The sequence below is a fragment of the Epinephelus moara genome, chromosome 6, assembly GCF_006386435.1.
Source record: "Epinephelus moara isolate mb chromosome 6, YSFRI_EMoa_1.0, whole genome shotgun sequence".
NCBI classification, from domain to species: domain Eukaryota; kingdom Metazoa; phylum Chordata; class Actinopteri; order Perciformes; family Serranidae; genus Epinephelus; species Epinephelus moara.
The window spans coordinates 1,706,378-1,711,297 of NC_065511.1; positions in this window are offsets into that span (position 1 = coordinate 1,706,378).

Genomic DNA, 4,920 nt, shown 5'->3' on the forward strand with positions numbered 1-4,920 from the left:
AAGTCGTAAAAAGGAGGAGAGCTATAAGTGCTTAAACAGAACTAGTGTGGGTTAAGACTTGAAGTAGATGTTAAAGCAACTGAAGTGAGAAAGCAGAAAGCAGGCTAGTAGAATTCACTAGAGCAGTACAGAGACGCTGTCACAGAAACACCAGAAATGACACAACTCGCTTACCGCAATATGTCAGCACAGCAGGGGAGGGGAGAATGGCAACTTAAGGTAGCCAAACCCAAAGAGTCCGGCTCAACATGGTCTTCTTTCCCCACTGATTCTGCCAAGCCCGTTCCCTTGGCTGTGGTTTTGCTAGATAGTAGGTAGGGACAGTGGGAATCTCGTTCATCCATTCATGCGCGTCACTAATTAGATGACGAGGCATTTGGTTACTTTTGTTGTGATATTTAGAAACGACAACACGTGTTATCAGGTCGCTGGCCAGCATGAACTGAACCTGGATTTATTCCACTCTCCTGCCTCATACATACAATCATGCAGTGCCCCCTAGCGGGGCGGAGACCCATTCACATGAACAGGACAGACTTAGTAATATGCTGAGAGGATATTAATACATCTCCCTTTCTTTCAAACAACTACACTGTGTTAAGTGTTAGTAAACTCTTATAAGCCTCATGGGATAACAACCAACTTTTTTTTCTTTTTTTTTTTTAACAGAACATTGAATCAAAGGCTTCTTTGTCACAAAAACATTGAAAACGTCCAGTTAGCAAGCCAAGTCCATTAGACCACAAAGTCCCTCAAGTATGGTGGGGGACGGCACACTCGCCTGGGGCAACGAGGTGGAGAGGTTGGAGGCGACGTTGCCCCCGTGACAGCATCCTCTGGCTGTTGTGTTGGGTCTGGGATGGCAGGCTCCAGCAGAGGCCCGTTATCCGGCTCAGTGAGGTTGAGACCCCTGCGGTTACGCCTTACAGTGCCATTTTGCACCTGCACATAGTAGGACCGTGGAGTATGTGCTGCCTGATGCACCGCCCCTTTTTGGTTGGAGTCACACACCCAGACTGTGTCCCCAGGGTGTAATGCCGGGAGGGTTTTAGCTCTGTGGCGGGCATCAAAATAAGCCTTCTGTGCGCTCTTAGCCTGCAGGTCTGCCTTAGAGAATGCAGCTAGATTGGGCCAAGCTGGTATGTGGACTGACGGGTGAGTTGGCACGGTCGTGCGAAGTCGCCTTCCTTGGAGAAGCTCTGATGGGCTGTAACCACCAGCAAGGGGTGTTGAGCGGTAGGCCAACAAAGCCAAGTAAGGGTCCGGTGACTTCCTGAGGAGTTGTTTGGCTGTGCGTACGGCACGTTCTACCGTCCCATTACTCTGGGGGTACAGGGGGCTGGATGTAACATGCGTGAAACCCCAGGTCCTTGCAAACTGCCTGAAAGTGTCAGAGGAGAACTGGGGTCCATTGTCAGTTATTACCTGCAGGGGGACGCCCTGGCGAGCAAACCAGGACTTGGGTCCAATCCCAATTCCTATCTTAACCCTCAATCTTAATTCTCAAGCTCAACCCTCAATCTCACTAGCCCTCAAAACCAAGTGTTAAGGGCTATCTTGTGACTTTAAAATGGGACACCCCTCAAAGGCAAATACGTCTTAAGACTGTCAGGGGCAGCAATATGCCAAAACTCCGTCCAGTCTGTCAGTTCAAAGAAGAAGAAATATATGTCATCAGTAGTCGTCGATAAAAAGACGTGATGAGTTTTTTTTTTCCAACACTTTATTTCAATTCTTGTACAAAACAAGCAGTGACAGACATGAACAGAACAAATATGCCAGGGTTAAGAGAAAAGAAAAAGAAATAAAATAAACAAATAAATAAATAAAAAAGTTCAGCAGCTCAAACAATTAAATTGTTTACATATTTTCAGAGTCTTTATAGCTTTGGAGTTTGTGGAGTGCTGAATGGTTTCTAAGTATTGCTGCATTTCATTCATAAAAATTTTGAACAAGGGTTTTCTGTTACAAAATTTTCTCTTATGAATATGGAATTTCGCTAAGATAATAGATAGATTAATGATATAGAATTGTTTTTGTTTTGAAATGCTGACATCATAAAATCCAAACAGCACATCTTTGTACAGTAGTGAAAATAGAACATAAATGTTGCAACGAATATACTCGACAAAATCTTTCCAAAAAGTGACAGTATAGGGGCAGCAAAACAAATGTACAGTTACCAAACAACAATCTTCGACAATGCCGTCTGCAGCTGTGCTGATTTCATATTGAAACAGAATGCTTGATCACTAGGGGAACAGTTGCCGTTGTGACTGAGAATTATGTTATGAATATGAACAGTTCACAAGTTACAAATTACTCACTCCCATAGTTTTTTTGGAGCCTGCTTGCTTTTTGTAAACTTGTCTTCATTGGTGGCCCTGAAATGAATCAGGGCTTGTGTTTTGTCTGGTGGCCCTGAAATGGAACAGAGATAACAACATTACTTTCTTTTATTTTTTACTTTTTTGGGCTACCTGTCAGATATTCGTTAAGTTATTAGTTTAGTTTCATGCAGTATTGCAAGTATTATCACAATGAATACTGTAGTCAACATCCAGCAGAACTGGTGAGGCTGTTTACACAGTCACACAAGTGTTATCTGGTGACTTTTATTCACGTTAACGTTTCACTCTTTGGGTTATAGGTTGATATTCAACCAAATAACCTGTACCACAACAACCGACGTAACTTATTCAGCGGAAAGTCACCACATAATACGATCACTAATGTTAACCTGCAGCTGTAACGTTACTAGCTGCAGTCAGACTCTAACTGAATGACAGCATACTCGGTTATCAGAGAACCGGTGTTACGTGCGGCGGGGCAGGCAAGCCGTTGCCCGCGACCAAAAATATGTGTGTTACGCTACAAAGAGGTCTATAGTCCATAAAATGACGTTAAACTAAGATAATGCAATGGTTATCATAATTTTAAAACAACTATTAACGAGGAAAATACTCACATTGATAACTCCGCTTCCTCACGCTTGTCGCCGCCATCTTGCATTGACTGAATTGTCTGTACTCGGCTGGGTTCGGCTGAGCTCGGCGGATGATACGCAAAGGATTCTGGGATAGCACTTAGTCCTGGAAAATCTTAAAAGTGAGGGCCATACAGCCCTTATTCTTGACCCTCAACTCAACAGTCTGAGAATCGGGACAGCACTAGCACTTCGCAGGAGCGCAGATTTGTGAGACTGAGGGTTAAGATTGAGGGTAGAGATAGGAATTGGGATTGGGCCTTGATCCGCTCCACGACTGCTGTCGAAGTTGTTGACAGCAGGTTAGCAACTTCAATGAACCTCGAAAAATAGTCTAACATGACAAGGTACATGGAGTTATCCAGCTGGAAGAGATCTGCTCCAACTTTTTGCCATTGGCCGTGGGGAGTCTCCCCAGGGAGGAGAGGCTCTGGAGGTTGCAGTCTGTATTGTGAACAATTTTGACATTTTTCCACAGTCTCTTGTAAATGCCTACTAAGACCCGGCCACCAAACAGAACACTTGGCTCTTTCCCTGCATTTTGTGAGGCCTTGGTGTCCCGTGTGGAGCTTGTCCAAGATATCCTTTTGCATTGATGCAGGTATGACTAACCTGGTCCCTTTAAGAAGCAGGCCCTGAGCTGTTGTGAGTTCTCCAGAGACGGCCCAGTATGCTTTCAGGGCATTGTCATGTTTAATGTCCTCCGGCCATCCGTCAAGACAGTACTGTATCACCTGCCTTAACAGCTCGTCCGCCTGTTGTGCATGTTTCAGTTCAGTGAGGCGCCCCTCTGTGATGGGCAGTGAAGTGAGTACGGCATTTATGTACCCTTCGATCTCCTCCTCCTCTGTGTTGTCCCCAGTTGTATGTGAGTGAGTGACCAGAGCCCTCGAGAGCACATCTGCAGTGGCCAAACTTTTACCGGGAACATGTGCAATAGAGAAGTGAAACCACATCAGTCTCATCCTGAACCGCAGTATGCGGGGAGACAACTCGTCGCGTTGTTTTGTTTTTAGGAGTGCAAGGAGGGGCTTGTGGTCAGTTTCCACTTGGAATTTCATCCCGATTAAAAAATCCTTAAAGCGTTCACTGCAAAATTTTTCGCTGTGAATTCACAATAAATTATTGGATAAGTTTTGCATGACTTTCACAGTAAGGATTACAGCAATATACTGTGAAATGTACTCACAGCAATTTACTGTAATTTCACATCTGTGATATTACAATGCATTGTTGTAAAAGCACAACTGTATACTGTAACTTCACAGCTTCAGTGACAAAGCAATTACTGTGATATTACAGTACATTACTGGGGAATTACAACCTTTTGCAGTACATCATTACAACAAGGCCCTGTACTTTTACAGTGTGTACTGTGAAAGTAATGCACAAGTTGACAGTAATTTACTGTGAATTTACAATGTATACTGTGGAAGTCATGCAAAAATTGGCCAGCAATTTACTGTGAAAGTAATGCAGATGAAGTTTCCATTTACTGTGAATTTACAATTATTGTACAATTAAAATAAACGTTGAACAAAATCTTGCAGTGCAAAGTTGTCTTCAAAAAGATCTACTCAAAACTGAGCCTGACAACTGCTGCAGCAAAAAAAACTATGACGCCCACTCAAAGTCAATTAGTTTCCTCAAAAGGGTGCTCACATGAGGGTTCATTGTTGTCCGCTTCTTGGTCTTTGAGCCTCTTTCAGGATTGATGCCCAAGAAGCACCTGTTAATAAGCAAAGATAGTTTCAGTTTTAAATAGACTTGTGTATTGCAGGCAGCATTTATCAAGGTGTTCACCTGTGCCTTTTCCCATATCACACCCTAACAGACTTGTTGTTGGATCTTCCTCTCACCATAAAATTATTTTTAGCCATTTTTAGCCAGGGTGCCTCAGGTTAGGTTTGCCTTAGGCAAAGTGGTCTGGGCAT